This window comes from Balaenoptera musculus, chromosome 3 (genome assembly GCF_009873245.2).
Source record: "Balaenoptera musculus isolate JJ_BM4_2016_0621 chromosome 3, mBalMus1.pri.v3, whole genome shotgun sequence".
Lineage (NCBI taxonomy): Eukaryota > Metazoa > Chordata > Mammalia > Artiodactyla > Balaenopteridae > Balaenoptera > Balaenoptera musculus.
The window spans coordinates 118,614,143-118,633,621 of record NC_045787.1 but is presented as its reverse complement, the minus strand read 5'-3'; the positions used below and the strand labels follow the sequence as shown (position 1 = coordinate 118,633,621).

The window sequence follows — 19,479 nt, the reverse complement described above, 5'->3', positions numbered from 1 at the left end:
CTGCTCAGATGACTAGAAAAAAGGAAAAGTGACCAGGAAGAAAATTAAAACAGCCAAGGACAAAGAAGCTATCTAAGGAAAAAGCAATAAGGCAGAAGAGCCATCCTCTGTGTGGTAAATCAGCAGGTGGTGACAGCGTTCTCCATCTGCTCCAAAACCCCCTAATGTCACTAAGAAAATAAATGACAAATAGCAGCAACTTTTTCCACAGCATAGAACCAACTGCCAACCTGGCAACAGGGCTGGAAACACACCAAAATTCATCCCCATGCTTTGGTTACCCAATGATTAGATGTGGGTGGTAATCTTTAAGAATGGGTTCATCTTTGACCTCCTTAGGACATCAGGACAAGACATTCTACAAACCAGTGTTCCGAGTGGAAAATGGAATGGCAGAAAGGAGGAAGGTGAGTATTTATAAACATTTGTCATCATCCCAGGGCAAGAAATAAACTTGTAAAATATGAGAACTGAGCTGAACTTGAACTCAGCTTGGATCTAACCCAAATGGAATCTTTCCAATTCTTAATATATATGGGTGAATGTAGGTCCAATGAAGAAAAAAATTCTTTAAAAAAATAACTGAAAATTCCCCAAATCAAATTAAAAAGGAATTCTAATTTCCCCAAACTTCTCTTCCCAAAGAGAATCCAGCTCTTGCTCTTACATGTGTACTTATCACTTGGTGGTACTTATTAATAAATATACTTGGCCTCTAGGATAGTAAGTAAAGTACCAGAAAAGGAGGAAAACAATGTTCTTCTTCCTGGAGACCACCTGCTACACAAACCATTGTTCTTATTCCCTTAAAGCTATAAGGAGCCTACTAACTCAATCCCTTGCTTCTTCTAGTATGAACCAAGTGTTTAGTCTGCAAATTGTGTTGTATCAAGCTTTCTGACTCAGATCGAGATCATTCTTCCAAATGAAACTCAACTCATACCACAGACTTTTCCCAAATTTTGTAACAAACTGTAATACACAGTCTAAATATCTGTTGGAATCTAGGCAAGATTTTTTTTAAAATAACGACCTTATTGAGATATAATTCACATATTGTAAGGTTCACTCATTTAAAGCTTACAATTCATTAATTTCTAGTATATTTACAAATATATAGATCACCACTCTCTACATAACATTTTCATCATCCCCCATGAAAAACCTCATACATATTAGCAGTAACTCCCTATTTCCCCCACTCCCTCAGCTCCTAGAAACCACAAACCTACCTTCTGTCTCTATAGACTCGCCTATTCTGGACATTTCATATAAATGCAACCATATGATACACTGTCTTTTGTATCTAGTTTCTTTCACTTAGTATAATGTTTTCCAGATTCCTCTATGTTGTAGCATTAATACACTTCATTCCTTTTTATGACTAAATAATATTCCATTGTCTGGATATACCCCATTCCATTTACCCATTCATCAGCTGTTGGTTTCTGCTTTTTGCCTATTATGAATAATGCTACTAGGAACACCTGCGTACAAATCTTTGTGTGGATGTATATTTTCATTTCTCTTCAGTATGTACCCAGGAGTGGAAGTGCTAGGTTATATGGTAACTCTATGCTTAACTTTTTGAGGAAATGCCAAACCACTTTCTAAAGCACTGGACCATTTTACATTCCTGCCAGCGACATATGAAGGTTCTAATTTCTCCACATCCTTGCCAACATTTGTTATTGTCTTTTTTATTATTGCCATTCTGGTGCATGTGAAATGGTATCTCATTGTGGTTTTGACTTGCATTTCCCTAATGACTAATGATGTTGGGCACCTTTTCACGTGTAGGGGAGAATTTTCATTCCTTTATACAATAGTCAGAACAGAGCCTACTGGCAAGTATTTGTTAGAGGGGAAATTACTTTCTATACTTAAGGAGGTTTCCCAAATGTCCATAATGTGATTCAATAGTCAGTTGAAGCCTTTTGGTTCTTCTTTTGAGATGTGCTTAAGAGGATCCTTGCATAGGAATGATAGTCAAAGAAGTTTGGGAGATTAAGAACTGCAGTTGTGGACAGTGCTCTGGGGAGCTGCTGAGACAGATCCCAAATTTGGAAATTTTAAGAGTAGGTTTGTGAACATGGTCTTGTTGTAGGCATTGATGAACTTCTGTTCGGGACAAAGAGTATTTTGCTTCCTTACCCTGTGAACATGGATAAAAGTTTTGAAAAATTGGAAATAACCTGGCAGCTGACAGTGATGACCCCAGTGGCCAGAAGATATGTGCTCATAAAGCCACCAGCCCAACTAGCAGAAGAAATATGAACAAAGCTAGATATAACCCTGTAGAGACAAATCAGTCCTTGACCTTTTCTCATGGAACTGTGGGAAGCTGGATTCTTTTCTAGGTAAGTAACAGCTAATGGAAGAGAACACAATGGAACCTCCCAAGTATATCCAGAAAAAAACTAAATTCCACTAACCTACATTAACTACAATTATTTATTTTGGAAAATGGCAAAGCAACCCCTCGTCCCCCCCCCACCAAATCTCTGAATAAATGTTCCTTCTTTGGTTTTCCCAACATTAGAAGCTCTCCATTTTGTTTTACACCAGCAAACGCCTTTTCTTGAAATAAATCTTACACAGATGCTACACATAAAGGCCTTCCACATTACACATGTAACAGTATTTATTAGTATATATTAGATGTCTAAATCCAAATACATATAACAAATTCACATACTGCAAAGTCAAATGCTAAGAGCGCAAGGTAACTCTCTATTAGCCTCTAATGTGTTCAACTTGCATACTGATAATTATTGCAGTTTTATAAACAAAATTGTGTTGAGAAATGGAATTCATAGCAAACAACAGTTCCCAATAAGGAACTCATGAAATACAGTTTACCTATCATTATTCCAAATCTCTGAACTGGAACTGGTATAAATTATTACACTGCCCCCTGCACTGGCACTTCCCTGTATCTCTCTGTCTCTGGTACCCCCACCACCACACACACACACACGCACGCACGCACGCACACGCACGTACACAGGTTTGACTGCTACTCTCATCAACCTGAGTTTCCTGCTGATGTTATGATTAGGTTACTAATGATGAACAACTGCTTTCTTATTTAACATGTACCGAGTACCACTGATGTGATAGGGACTACAGTGCATCCATAACCAGATCATTAGTCCTGATCTCTGTCCAGCAGGTACATAATCTAAGTTAATTGAGATCTCCTACTTGGAAAATCCAGTTTCCACTAAAAGGTTTAGAACACCATCACCACCGAGCAGAGTTTTCTAATGACAGAAGAAGTCTGAGCAGCTCGCCAGATGGAAGCGGCTGTCCTTAATCCCTTCAAGCAGGTGATTCAGCTCTTTTACTGAGCCCAGGCTCAGAAAAGGTCAGGGATTTATTTGCAATTGCTGTATCCTTATAATCTCCAGAAATAATCTCTCATTAAATATCTACTAGGTTTGCATTATTCCCTTAATTTGACTGGTGATGAATTGTTGCAGGGCCGGTGGCTCCCAGGCCTGACACCCACCGTCTGGCAGTTAAGGCTTGGACCAGCTTACCTTCCTGCCTCACCTCCGAGCTCACCTCTGCCCAGGTTTACGCACACGGCAGGCCAAACAGTTGTCGTATAATGAATGTTCACAGAGCTCGCACCAAACACTCAGGCTGACCCACCAAGTTAGAAAAGGGTCATCCTCTTAACTGTCATGTCAACTTTTGAAGCATTATTTGTCTGCTTTTAGAGAAAGGAAAGGGCCAGGGTCACACAAACCTATTTTCTCAAAGCTCTCTGGAGAACAGGAGGACATGAGACAGGTGGTTTGACTCTCAGCCAACCTGGAGAATATTAGGGCTGAAGTGGGAGGAGGAGGCCTGGCAGACCATTGGGGCTTATGCTTATCATGCCCAGGGTATGAACTCTGAGGAAGGAGGCAGGTTAAATTCAGGAACTGACTGTTTTACTGCAATGGGCTTAAAACAACAACATACTGTAAGGTTCAGTCAAATTGTTTAAAAGAAGGAGGCTGGCGGGCCAGGTACAGACAGGATTTTAGTATAACCTTCAATGCCCTGTTCTGTAGCTTCTAGTACCTCACACTACCTCATCTGACACTGCCTGGCCTTTAAAAAAAAAACAAAACCAACAAACAAAAAAAAACAAAAGAGGTATGTAGGTGATGGTAGAGGGTGAGAACCCCAGTAAAATCATGAGTCTAACCCTCAGCACTCCCCTTCTTTCTTACCCCCCATATCCAAATTATCACCTCAATTTTACCTCCTACTGAGTCTCAATTTTATCTAGTTCTCTCTGCCTTCACCACACCCACCCTGGTCCTGGACCAGGTCCTGGTCATCTGCTACCAGGATGGTTGCAAGGCCCTCCTAACTGGTCTCTTCACACCTCCTCTGGCTCCCTCCAAGCTGCCCTCCACCCTGCAGTCCCCATGACCTTGACAAAACCAGACCACATCACCTCTCTGCTTAAACACCCAGTGACACCCCACGGCTCTTGGGACAATAACCCAAGCCCTTAACATGGCCCACACAGCCCTGCATGGTCTGGCCCCAGCCTCATCTCAGTCCCTCCCCCGTGTCTCAGCATCCCAACCACACAGGCTTCCTCTCCAAGTATCCAACTGACCACGATTTCTCCTCAGCCTTTGCACAAGCTGTGGATTTCACCTGGGAGCCCCTTGGCCCAAATAACTCAGAATTCTCAGGTCTCCCCCATCAAGCATCATCTCCTCATAAAAGCTTCTCTGACCCCTCCACCTAGATTAAAGCCTCCATCACGCACTTGAATATAATGCCATCAACCTCTCCTTCAGAGTATGCAGCACAATTACAGGTTTACCTTTATTAGTATAATCCTGGGAATTCCCTGGCAGTCCAGTGGTTAGAACTCCGTGCTTTCACTGCCAAGGGCTCAGGTTCAATCCCTGGTTGGGGAACTAAGATCCCACAAGCTGCGTGGTATGGCATGAATGAATGAATGAATGAATAAATGGTATGATCCTGCAAAAAATGTCTGTCTACCAAACTAGATATGCATTCATAAAGGCAATGGTCCATGTATAACTTTACTTATTTATTTTATTCACTACTATATCTCTGTCTTTCACTGTCCCCTATAGTGCTAGAAATGAAGTGGAAGCCTGTAACTTTTCATTTGGTGTAATTTTTCATTTTGGATGCAAGGATAGGTAAATTGGTGACTGAATGGTAGGAAGAGTTGCTGAGGGGCAGTGTCTTAGAGTCAAAATTACCTTTCAAACTTCAACTGATGTAAACCCTATGAAAGTAGATGAGTTAAGTAAGCTTCTGGTCCTCAGCTATTCCATCTTTTGTGAGGATATAGAGGTTAAATAAAGAAATGAATGGCTTAATCTAACCACTTCCTTCCTTCCTGTATCAGTACAAAGAGGTATTACCACCAAGCAGTACAGCCCCAAGAATCAGTCCGAGAGAAGGGAAAAACGAAAGCTGTGCAAGCCAAGACATGGAATAGAAGAGCTAAAATCAAGTTTAGGTTTCCTGGACACTTTTAGAAATCTTCTGCTTGCCCACTGAGGCATCACTATCACTGTGCTGCATGTGGTATGAAACTAGGCTGGCTACTTCTTTCACGTCATACTAACTGAGCCATCTAAACAGTCAGACAGGCCTGAGCATCAAGAAAGCTCTAGAAGACAAGAGCATTCCCCCCTAGAATTTTGTGCTACCCACTCTTCAGGTCCAGGAGCCCCTCTGCTAAAAATTACTGACCTGCTGTTGCCTATCTCCAAATCCTTAGTATTCACAACACCCAGAAAATAGGCAACAAGTGGCCAAATCACCAATTCTGAATAGAAGGGACCTTTCTATATCATAGGTTGAATGATGGACATATAGTCTGAAAAAACGATGCTTTGGGATATGCCCAAAGTTACCCCATATGTGCATCCCAGGAATTCTAACAGACCTCAGACCTCTCCTTCTCAAAAGGAGAGGAGCTGACCTACCTGAATTAGGCTCAGCATGAATTAGATGGAAATACCACTTTGCTAAAGCTGGTGTTCGACAAGATTTTCCTAGTCTGAAAAACTTTCCCTAGGAAATTTATTCAACTTTCCTTTGATCAAAAAACCACCTTTCAAGTGTGTTTTATGGGAGTAATGGAATTTGCTGGAAATAAAAACAAGAGAACTGAGACGTAAAGGAAGTCACTGCTGCACTTTTAACATGGATGGATACAGGAGGTTGTCTGGAGTTGCTGAGAGCAGCCCAACATTTTATGGACAGTTCCCGGGGCATGTTCTCACCACAGAAATTTACTCAATTTCCCTACGTGATTTGCTCTTTAAAGCTCGACCTGCCTCGCTCATTCTGAATTTAATCAATTTCAGCATCATTAAAAGCCATGAAGAAAAACACCCACATTGAACTGAACACAAAATTCCATCTGGAGAAGAGATTTCCAATTGGCTCACACACTCAGAGGGGCTCACACCCTTTCTCCTCAGCATGTGAAGCCCCAGAGTTGCCAGGGCTCCCTGGCTGTGGCCCCTGGGAAACCATCCTCATGAAGCTTCCAGTGGGCCCAGGAAAGGTGTGAGTTCTCTACTTTGGCAACTACCCAGAGCCAGTTTTTAATCCCAGATCAGCTCCCTAATCCTATGTCCCATCCCACTCCACTGCCAACTGCCCTAGACTCTGTTCCTCAGCTAGGTACTCAGGGAATACGAATGAACTTTAATATTAACTGAAGTCACACAGACAGAAGCGGTATGTACTGGAAAAAGAACACTGAGCTTTAAAGCCAGACAGACCTGGCTTAGAATCCTGTCTCTGCCACCTCTGGCTGGATATGATCTTAGGCGAGAAGCTTCACCTTCCTCACCTGTGTGGTGGGGATAACTCACCTAGGTGTTGCAAGGGTCAAATGAAATGCACAGCAACTGAGACTTACTTGATATTCAATAATGGTCATTACCAGTACTACAATATTAGGATGTAGTAACTACAGTACATCATAATATCTGAATCAAACTTTGCAGCTGATGGGCTTCCCTGGTGGCGCAGTGGTTGAGAATCTGCCTGCCAATGCAGGGGACACGGGTTCGAGCCCTGGTCTGGGAAGATCCCACATGCCGCGGAGCAAACAGGCCCGTGAGCCACAATTACTGAGCCTGCGCGTCTGGAGCCTGTGCTCCGCAACAAGAGAGGCCGCGATAGTGAGAGGCCCGCGCACCGCGATGAGGAGTGGCCCCCACTTGCCGCAATTAGAGAAAGCCCTCACACAGAAACGAAGACCCAACACAGCCATAAATAAATAAATAAAATAAAATAAAAAATTTAAAAAATAATAATAATATTAAAAAAACTTTCCAGCTGATGAAAAACTCTTCATACCCAAGTTCATGTTAACCTTACAATAATCCCATGGGGTACCTATTAGTACTATTCTTACTAATAACTTCTTGCTGTGTTTCCACACAAATAAGTATGATGAAGGACAATACATTACCGTTTATGGAATAAGTTAATAAATTATATAGCTTACTTGATTTTTCCAGTATATCTGTTAAGTTTTTATGATGAGAAAAGCCAGGCTCATGATGTTAAGTGGTACCAACAATGATGATGGCAGTAGTAACACTTACTGAGCACACAGCGTTGCTCTGGGCTAAGCACTTAATTGCATCATATCATCATCATCGCCATCCCTATTTTGTAGGCAGGAAACCTTGGCTCAAACAGGGCTAAGGAACTTCTATGTGATTATGGCGTTAGTGAGTGGTGGAACCAGGATTCTAACTCGGGCTGACTCCAGGGCTCATCCTCTTCTATTCCCTGCTCTTCCGTTGAAGTTCACATAATTAGTCAGAAAAGGACTGGGGCAGGGGTCACATTTTTCTGGATGCTGCCCTTTCTACTCCATAGCAGTTCCCAAATCTAGCGGACCACAGACTCAGGGGCATGCTTGTTGCAATGCGGATTCTGGGTGCCCTCCCAGAGGCTGTGCTTCAGTAGGTGTGAGAATCACACCGGATAACACTGTACTGTACACTGTACACCAAGCAATTAAAACTATTATCACTAAAGACAGATACAAATGATTACTGACTATTGATTAATGGGTAATATCTATTCCACAGTCCCCATCTGATAATAATGATTCACCAGTGCTATGTACCTCAAAATGTAATGTTGGCTTGTGCCACTGGGGTATATGAAATGATTCTAAGTAGTTCACAAATAAATATTTGCGATAGTTATACACTTATTTTAATAAGCATTATAAATTTATTGGTTTATCACACAAAGCATGATATGTTTTTTAAATAAATGTAGTCTAAAAAGAGTGAATTGATTTTAAAAAATAGTAAGTAAATAATATTACAGGTGGCATATGTATATGTTAAAAAAATAATGAAGGTGACAAACAAAACATTTGGGAACTACTGTCCTAACTTGTACCACACACCACCTTCAACTTAGCTGAAAGGACAAGACGGGAGGGTACCACATTCTACCAGCAAGCTGTCTTATTTCAATAGTCATCCTGGATTCCTTGCTGTCTTTCATACCCCATATCCAATCTGTTAGCCAGTCCCATCAGTAATAACTTACACCTAGAATCCAACTACTTCTCACCATCTCCATTGCTAATACCTTGGTCCAAGCCACCATCATCTTTTGCCTGGACTGCTCCAATGGCCTCTCAACTGTTTCTCCTTTTGCCCCCTACAGTTTATTCTCTGCCGGCAGCCAGAATCATCTTTTAAAAATATACATTGGCTCATTTCACTCGCCTGATCACAACTCTCCAGGGACTTCTCATGACACTTACAACACCATCCTATCTCCTGACCACAGACAGCCTCACATGGTCCAGCCTACCTGACCACGCTCCCTCCGGCCTCTGCCAATCCAGTCACAAGGGTCCTTCCTGATACTCCTTGAACACGGCTAGTTCGTCCCCTCTGCCGCGGGGGCCTCTGTACATGCTGGCTCCTCTGCCAGCTCCTGACAGGCCACCCTCCCTCTGTTTGTTCAGGTTTCTCCTCAAATGTCACCTCTTGGGGGCGGCCTCCTCTGCTCCTGGTGTCTAAAATAGCCACTCTTCAGGGGAGGGATGGACTGGGAGTTTGGGATGAGTAGATGCAAACTATTACATATGGAATGGATAAACGACAAGGTCCTACTGTATAGCACAGGCAACGATGTTCAATATCCTGGGATAAACCATAATGGAAAAGATTTTAAAAAGAATGTATATATATGTATAACTGAGCCACTTTGCTGTACAGCAGAAATTAACACAACATTGTAAATCACGTATACTTCAATTAAAAATAAATAAAATAGCCACCCTTCCCTTGTTACTCTCTATCCCTTTGCTCTTACTTCTTCATGGCCCTTCTCTCCACCTGGAAGCCTCCCTTTGTTTGCTTGCTTACTGTTTGCTGTCTGCTTCTCTCAGCAAGGCAGATAAAGTCCCTGACTGACAGCTTTACTGTAGCTTCGATACACATTTCCTGAATGAAGCAACAAATACAACCCACATTTTCACCAGCAGAGACACCAGAAATCAATAGGTAAAGAAGTCCTCACACCCTAGGAACATCAATGGGGAGCCGCTGGCTGAACACTGGTACCTTCTAGAGTTCAGGGGCTCTGCAGGGGGAAGCACAAGACCAGCAGGACTGACAGGGACCTCATTCATCCCCCGGCCTCTACACATGAACGCCACCAATCAGAACTTTCTTCCCTAGCCAACCACATACACAGGAGCCTATTTTCTTTTTCATGATTTCTGGGGACACACATAAAGAAAAAATAAGCTGAGAGGGACTGAGAGTAAAGCAAGTAAAATAGGTAGCAGGAGAAGAGATGAAATCCCTGCCTGGCTTGGAATAAACCTGCCAGCTCTCAGCCTGAGTCAACGGAGGTTCGAAGACAGCTGTAAATTGCTCCAGTTCTCAGCCAGACATGGGCAGCCAAAGTGGCTGCGTCTGGGCTCTTGCACAGTACAGGCTGAGGTCTGCAGATCAGCTTGGAGGGGTGGGGTAGGGAGGACTGTTTCCTTGTGGGCTTTTACATCTGCAATCTCCTAGTCCCCCTTAAAACTCCTCATCAGGATAGCAGCGAAGGAGCACAGCTTCACACAAGCCTGGGTAATGCGAACCATCTTAATCAGGACCATTTGCCGCCTACCTGGGACTCTGGACACCCTGAGAACAAATTACAGTCCAGTGGCCTCAATTCCTTTCTGCCTTGAGGCCTGGGGGGCTGTGCACTGATTTCTCAACCAATAGAGATCACCGCCAGCTTTCCGAAAGTGGAAGTGTTTCAAGTGGAAAACCAATTGCCTCTGTCCAGCTAGATCCCTTTCCGGCCTCTACCTAACCGTCCTCCCATCTTATCTGCCCTAGGAACAGTTTTGCTATTTTTTGATCACAACAAACTCTGAGGCAATAAAAGGCAGGGAAAGAGATGCCATTCAGAATCTGAGGCCTAAGATTTGCACCTGGAGTCACCGTGAAGTTGTATGACGTGGGCATACATCACCTCTCTGACCCTTTTCCTCATCTCGAAGATCAGGCATGGTAGAAATCAAATAAAGCAATGTCTGTGAAGGCACTCTGAGGAGCTCTAAAAGAAACTGTCCAGTGTCAGGCTTTTATAAAAATAGCCTCTGGTGGCTTTCTCTGTCTGGTCAGAGACCCAAGACAGATGTTTGCTGTGGTCTTGTTTGGTACCCTGTTCTTCCATTAGGAGAGAAGGAATGCCCTTGCATCAGGGCAGCAACCAGCACTGAATCATATTCAGTTAATGTTCAGTTAACTGATGTAGCAGGACCCCTGAAACCTTTCTTGCCATCACAGAACACCATGTAGAGCTCCACATCCAGACTCTCTAGGCCCTCTGACCACTAGACTTGAACCTCCCTCACTCAGATGCTGAAGCCCAGAATCTGCAGAACCAGAACTACACAGCTGTCCACAGCAGCAAGGGGCTGGTCTACTTAGCTGGATATGCTATTTTCTGCTTGTTAGGCAGGCAGTATAAATGGAGAAGATGTCACTGAAGATTCATGGTTTGTCACTGAGAAGTAGGTCAGCAGGAGAGAGAGGATGTACAAATATACCTCTTGTGATGGGGGTCTGTGCATAGTCACCCTGATGTTTACTCTGAAACCACTAAATTGAGTAAAAAAGGGGAAATGTAGCATTAATCGAGCTCTTTACTCCATGATGTGGCTCTCAGAAAGGAATCCTACTGCGTCTAGATCCAAGGCACTGTTTTTGTCCCTATGGTCAGCACTGGATTTGCTGAGCTCAGTGGCTGCTATGCTCTTATGTAGGCACTGGAGATAAGACAATAAGACAATGTCTCACTCTCATGGGGTTTTATACCGAGTGAGAGGAGACAGACTATGAACAAATAAGCAAATAAATAGACAAGAAAATATCAGATGGTGATAGGTGATAGTAAATCAGGGTGATTGATGGAGAGTTAGTGCTGGGGTGTGGGAATAACTTAGCTTGAGATGTTGGGGACAGACTAACTAAAGACGTTAATCGGTGACTTGAATGACAGAAAAGAGCCAACCGGGTGATGATGCAGGGAAAGGGCTTCCCTGCGGAGGGAACTGCTAGTGGAAAGGCCCTAAGCTGGGAAGGAGCTTAGTGTTTTGGAACAAACAGAAGAGAGACCCACGTGGCTGGAGCTGAGTGAGGTTGGGATACACGATGAGGTTGGAAAGTTTGTCAGGAGCCAGATCATGAGGGATCTTGTGGGCCAGGGGAAGAGCAAATCCAGAATGGTCCTAGAATTGGATTAGACCCTAGCATGCATCTAGCTTGCCCTTCTTACTTCAAAAATGAGCAAACAGAGCCTGAAGAGATGAGATTTTGTCACTCCATCTCCACCAGCCAACCTTGGTTATGCTACAACTGGAAACAAGATCTTCGACCCACAGTCTTTGTCACTTATCATTAAACTCTTCCTGAATACTAAAAAAAGAAAAAAAAAATAGCCTCTGGTTTCAGATAACGATGATGTTATTGATAATAACAGCAGAGGGCAACATTTAATGACTGCTTAGAATACCAGGCACCACTGATTTAAGAATTTCCATTCTAATCCCATTTGATCCTCTCAACAAACCAATGATGTAGGCAGTAAAACTATCCTCATTTTACAGATAAAGAAACCGAGGCCTGGAGAAATTAATTTCCCAAGGCCACACACTCAGCAAGCCACGAGGCTGGGATTCCAACCCACGTGTGTAATAATACTCCAGAGCCAAGGTTCCCAACCATTACTCACTGCTCCCCCCCATCCCTCTGCTGTGGGCAACAGTACTTGATAGCCTCCGCTAAATCCTACATGTTGAATGGGAGTTTCACACTCTGAACACTGATTAGGGTCTGAAGGAATGATCTTGAGTAACCACAAGTTTGCATTTAGGATGAAGCCTCAGTTTTCTCATGTGAAAATGGGGTCAATACTACCATCTGTCTCATAGAGTTCTTACAGAGATCAAATAATATAATGTAGGTCAGACAATGAGCACACTGCCCCCTACATAGTATGTGCTAATGATAATGTTTACCATTAATGATATCATTAATCAAGAGCCTGCACTTGGTGGCAGTGGGGAAAATCTTTCAGTCTCTGTCTCAACAGCCCTTACACTGGGCTTTAAGAGTTAAAGATGCCACCAGGGACCTGCTCACTGTTGCTTGGCTGAAGCCCAAACTGGGATGCCAAGGGGCAGCTGGCACCTGCCAGGCGGCAGCCTGCTGTCTGTCCAGAGCCCACACCGCTGAGCGGAAGGGGATGTTAGGCCACAGCAAAGTCACACACTGGCTGCATCTGTCAGTCTAAAGTTGGCTGAGGAGAGGATGGATTTGTGAAGTGTCATCTAGGACAAGCAGAAAGGCTTCTGACTGTCCAGGTGAGTCTGAGGAGCACCACGGCCAGCCATGTCCTTGGGGGATGGGGTGTCACCCAACAAAAGGGCCGGGAACCCAAAGAATAGTATCTCTGAGACAACTACCCGTTGCTTCTCCTTCCTCTCTTGCTAGACCCCAGCACACTCAAGCTGGGGTGTTGCCGCGCCGCAAGGGCCACAGCAACCAGCTGTGCCGTGCACACAACTCATAAGGAAAAGCAGGGTGCAGGGGGTCAGCACTTGGAGAAATAGAATGAGGCCATCTCCCCTGACTGTGGCTCAGGAGACGAAAGTGGTGGTGACGGAAACCTGCCATGGAGGGGAAAGGAGAAAGAAGGGCCGAGAGGGGCTGGGGGCAGCGGGAAGGGAACACAGGCCAGGGAAGCAGTGAGCACCTGTCTTCTATCAGCCTGGCCTGGCAGGCGCGGAAAAAAACCTGGAGGGGAAGGTGCCCTCAGCTGACTGCCCCGTGGGCCAGCGCACAGGAGGCCAGGCTGCCATGCCCACTAATGCCGTCTATCCTTCCCAGGTTTAAGAGGGGAAATGTTCTATTTATAAGGCACTGACCAGTGGAGACCTGGCAGCCGCTGGATGGCTCTGATCCCATAGGGATCCTGGTTACCCATGGCTGCCTTCCCCAGCCTCTCAACTGTGGGTGTTCTCACAGCAAGAGGCTGAAGGCAACTGGAAGCAAAAGGCAAAAGAAAAGCCTCTTTCCTGCCCTTCGCTGCTTTCATGAGACTGCTGGACTTTTAGTGATGGCTGAAGGCTTTAGAACATTTTAAAAAGAGTGACCCATGTGATCCCATCAAGCCTTCCCATGCGAGCTTCAAGACTCAATCTCTTTTTCTGTTCTACAGATCAAGGGAAGCTGAGGCAGAGAGATGAAGGGAATGCAGAAACCACAGGCAGGGCAACGGGCAAGCAGAGCAAAGGTAATGATGCCCTTCCCATCTCCTCTCCCAGTGCTCAATCTTGTCCTCATGAAACAAGAAAAGCCTTGACCCAGCACCATCAGAGAGTCTGACCTGAAAAACGGCCGAAAGAACGAGCATATGTAACAGAAACAACATATAAAGCAGCTTTGGTTGTGTTGTCAAAGGCCCATGGGAGAGTAGTGGGTCATGTTACAGTTCTGTACCCGGGAAGCTCGAGTCACTGAAACATGTGACTCTGGCTCTCCCAGCATCATGTGTGACATGTGAGGAGCAACAGATGGCTCTCAAGAGGAGGCCCACTAAGAAGGAACATGGGATGGCCCCTCAGTGGCAAAGAGCCAGGTGGGTTAGGTATTGGAGGCTGATGATGAAACTCCTTCCAGCCCCAAGGGGTTGGCCACACAATGACAGATGGCATGGCAGAGCAAAGATCTCATGCACATCAAGAATAGTGGGGGAAATGATGCTGGCAATCAGGCAGACTCTGGTTTGAACATCAGCTCCACTACTTCTCAACTCTGGTACCTTGACTTCTTTAAGCTTGTTTGCTCACTTGCAACTCACTTATGAAAAGCATTTCTGCAAAAGGTACCCATCCATGTACCACACTCACGCTCCCTGCCATAACCTCATGCTGTCTTGAATAGACTAATATTTAAAAACCTATTTTTGTATTACGCTAAGGGTTAACAAACTTATAGCCCATGGGCCAACTTCACCACTGCCTGTTTTGTAAATAAAGCCACCCCCTGCGTTTCCGTATTGTCTACAGCTGCATTCACACCACCATAGCAGAGTTAAACGGTACCGCAAATCTGAAAATCTGGCCCTTTCCTGAAAAAGCCAACCCCTGTGCTAAGCAGTAACATTTAGAAAACTGGGGCGGGGGGGAGGGTATGTTTACTTGTGTTCCTCGCCCCCAGTACACATTAAATAAATATATAAATTTAAATGGCAACTGAAAATGTTTGTCCGGTCCTATCCAAAATGATCTTGGGTATCACCAGCAGTGCACATACCCCACTTTGAAAAATGCAGTCGTGAGGATTCAGTGAATTAACATAAGGCATCAAGCCCGAATCAGCACGGGTGTTGGCTGCTGCCCTTCGTTCTCCTCCCCTGCTCCCCTCTGAAGCAGTTTAGCCAATCCAGTGTGCTCTTTCCTCCTCATATGGGAGAGGCATGACCAGATAACAATAAGGACAACAACAACGGTAATTAGGCACTTATTCACTAATATGCCAGATAATGTGCTGAGCTGTTATCCTCAAAGCAAGGCTATGAGGCAGGGGTTGTGATTTATCCCCATTTACAGACGATGAAACAGAAGCTTAGAGAGGCCCAGCACTGACCTGCAGTTCCATGGCCACAGGGCCTGCACGATAATCTGCACCATTCAAACACTACTCTTCACGGAAACAAAAGCTCTCCCAGTCCACCCAGCAGGACCTTCCCACAGGAAATAACCTGAAATATGTACAAAGACTGATGCACAAGGATGCTCAGCCTGATGTCATTCGTAAAAGAAAAACTCTGGAAAGGACATTCAAGACCACTGACAGGAAATGGTTCAACAAATTAGGATGTAAAATTATGACAGAGCATTCAACAACCATTACAAACAATATTTATAAATGGCTTTCATCAACTGGGAAAATGCTTGAGAATTTTTAAAAGCAGAATGCCAACAGCATATTCAGTATAATGCCAGTTAAGTCAAAATACATATTGATATTGGCAAAATAAATATAAGACATCATGAAAAAAAAAGGCAAGGAAGAAAAGAAGTATCTCTGGGGATGATATTATAGATGAGTTTTACTGAATTTTTGAAAATCCTTGCAATTTCCTAAATATTCCACAATGAGTTCATAATATTTTTATAATAAGCAAAAATACAACTTTGTCAACCCCCTTAGGAATGAGGTTCAGAGATTCAATGTCTGCACCCTACAGATAACTAGATCCTTATTCCAACTTTGCAAACTTTCTCCTATCACTGCTCTTCCCCTCATTGCCACTGTGAATGACAAGTTGGTAAACTGCAGTGGGTTCTTGAGCATTATGCAAATACAAAGGATTTCTGTCAAAGTACTAGGTTAAAAACAAACTGGAAGGGACAAGACTTTTAGATAGCCTCATCCACCAGAGGGCAGACAGCAGAAGCAAGAAGGACTACAATCCTGCAGTCTGTGGAACAAAAAACACATTCACAGAAAGACAGACAAGATGAAAAGGCAGAGGGCTATCTACCAGATGAAGGAACAAGATAAAACCCAGGAAAAACAACTAAATGAAGTGGAGATAGGCAACTTTCCAGAAAAAGAATTCAGAATAATGATAGTGAAGATGATCCAGGACCTCGGAAAAAGAATGGAGGCAAAGATCAAGAAGATGCAAGAAATGTTTAACAAAGACCTAGAAGAATTAAAGAACAAACAAACAGAGATGACCAATACAATAACTGAAATGAAAACTACACTAGAAGGAAGCAATAGCAGAATAACTGAGGCAGAAGAACGGATAAGTGACCTGGAAGACAGAACGGTGGAATTCACTGCCGTGGAACAGAATAAAGAAAAAAGAATGAAAAGAAATGAAGACAGCCTAAGAGACCTCTGGGACAACATTAAACACAACAACATTCACATTATAGGGGCCCCAGAAGGAGAAGAGACAGAGAAAGGACCCAAGAAAACATGTGAAGAGACTACAGTCGAAAGATAGACCTGTATGCAGAAAACTATAAGACACTGATGAAAGAAATTAAAGATGTAACCAACAGATGGAGAGATATACCATGTTCTTGGATTGGAAGAATCAATATTGTGAAAATGACTATACTACCCAAAGCAATCTACAGATTCAATGCAATCCCTATCAAATTACCAATGGCATTTTTTACAGAACTAGAAGAAAAAATCTTAAAATGTGTATGGGAACACAAAAGACCCCGAATAGCCAAAGCAGTCTTGAGGGAAAAAATCAGAGCTGGAGGAATCAGACTCCCTGACTTCAGACTATACTACAAAGCTACAGTAATCAAGACAATATGGTACTGGCACAAAAGCAGAAATATAGATCAATGGAACAGGATTGAAAGCCCAGAGATAAACCCATGCATCTATGGTCAACTAATCTATGCCAAAGGAGGCAAGGATATACAATGGAGAAAAGACAGTCTCTTCAATAAGTGGTGCTGGGAAAACTGGACAGCTACATGTAAAAGAATGAAATTAGAACACTCCCTAACACCATACACAAAAATAAACTCAAAATGGATTAGAGACCTAAATGTAAGAGTGGACACTCTAAAACTCTTAGAGGAAAACATAGGAAGAACAATCTTTGACATAAATCACAACAAGATCTTTTTTGATCCACCTGCTAGAATAATGGAAATAAAAACAAAAATAAACAAAGGGGACCTAATGAATCTTAAAACCTTTTGCAAAGCAAAGGAAACTACAAACAAGATGAAAAGACAACCCTCAGAATGGGAGAAAATATTTGCAAATGAATCAACGGACAAAGGATTAATCTCCAAAATACATACACAGCCCATGCAGCTCAATATTAAAAAAGCAAACAACCCAATCAATAAATGGGCAGGAGACTTAAATAGACGTTTCTCCAAAGAAGACATACAGATGGCCAAGAAGCACATGAAAAGCTGCTCAACATCACTAATTATTAGAGAAATGCAAATCAAAACTACAATGAGGTATCACCTCACACCAGTTAGAATGGGATCATCAGAAAATCTACAAACAACAAGTGCTGGAGAGGGTGTGGAGAAAAGGGAACCCTCTTGCATTGTTGGTGGGAATGTAAATTGATACAGCCACTATGGAGAACAGTATGGAGGTTCCTTAAAAAACTAAAAATAGAGGTACCATATGACCCAGCAATTCCACTACTGGGCATATACCCAGAGAAAACCATAATTCAAAAAGACACATGCACCCCAATGTTCACTGCAGCACTATTTACAATAGCCAGGTCATGGAAGCCACCTAAATGCCCACTGACAGATGAATGGATAAAGAAGATGTGGTACATATATACAATGGAATATTACTCAGCCATAAAAAGGAACGAAATTGGGTCATTTGTAGAGACATGGATGGATCTAGAGACTGTCATACAGAGTGAAGTAAGTCAGAAAGAGAAAAACAAATATCGTATATTAATGCATATATGTGGAACCTAGAAAAATGGTACAGATGAACTGGTTTGCAGGGCAGAAATTGAGACACAGATGTAGACAACAAACGTATGGACACCAAGGGGAGAAAGTGGCAGGGGGTGGTGGTGGTGTGATGAATTGGGAGATTGGGATTGACACATATACACTGATGTGTATAAGATGGATGACTAATAAGAACCTGCTGGGGGCTTGCCTGGTGGCACAGTGGTTGGGAGTCTGCCTGCCAGTGCAGGGGACACGGGTTCGAGCCCTGGTCTGGGAAGATCCCATATGCCGCGGAGCAACCAGGCCCATAAGCCACAATTACTGAGCCTTCGCGTCTGAAGCCTGTGCCCCGCAACAAGAGAGGCCGCGATAGTGAGAGGCCCGCGCACCGCGATGAAGAGTGGCCCCCACTTGCCACAACTAGAGAAAGCCCTCGCACAGAAACGAAGACCCAAAACAGAAAAAAATAAATAAATAAATAAATAAAATTAGAAAAAAGAAAGAACCTGCTGTATAAAAAATAAATAAAATTAAATTAAAAAATTAAAAAAAAGTACAAAATAATCTCAGCTATTTAAAAATGCATAGGAGAGATTATATTAAGAAAATATACTGGGCTTCCCTGGTGGCGCAGTGGTTAAGAATCCACCTGCCAATGCAGGGGACAAGGGTTCGAGCCCTGGTCCAGGAAGATCCCACATGCTGCAGAGCAACTAAGCTTGTGTGCCACAACTACTGAGCCTGCACTCTAGAGCCTGTGAGCCACGACTACTGAAGCCTGTGCACCTAGAGCCTGTGCTCTGCAACAAGAGAAGCCACTGCAATGAGAAGCCCGCGCATCCCAACAAAGAGTGGCCCCCGCTCACCGCAGCTAGAGAGAGCCCAAGCGCAGCAATGAAGACCCAATGCAGCTAAAAATAAAATAAATAAAATAAATATGTACAAAATGGATAACTAATAAGAACCTGCTGTATAAAAAATAAAATAAAAAACAAACTGGAAGGAATGAAGGGATTAAGACTGGGAAGCAAAGAGGAAGAATTATATTTCCTTCTTCTGGAGAGAAGGGAGGGCACTTTTTAAGTCTTTCTAGCCTAGATGGAGGCCCATTCCAATTGGCTGTGGGCACCTGTCTGCACATGAGTGCATCTGCAGAGTGCACGGGTACTACACACCCACACATGTGTGATGGGCCATAGGTCTATCATCTCCCAGGGGTCTTAACTTCATCAGCAGACCACATACTCCTTAAAGGTAGAGGCAACTGTACTGCTGGTTGGTGTCCTTACCCCTCAGTACTCATGTCACCCTGGGCCATGGCTCTTAAGAATTCCAAGAGGTATTAGTTGAACGAAGCCTGGACTCCTACAGTTAAGTCTAGTGAGAGGTTCAGGTAGATGCAAAGAACATGTTCA

At 43.5% G+C, this 19,479-nt stretch overlaps 1 protein-coding gene across 4 annotated transcripts in view; it reads right to left on the bottom strand.

The window, feature by feature from the left end:
* Window positions 1-19,479, bottom strand: part of ARHGAP26 (Rho GTPase activating protein 26) — a 470,734-nt gene that overhangs the window by 197,225 nt on the left and 254,030 nt on the right. The window lies entirely within an intron of this gene.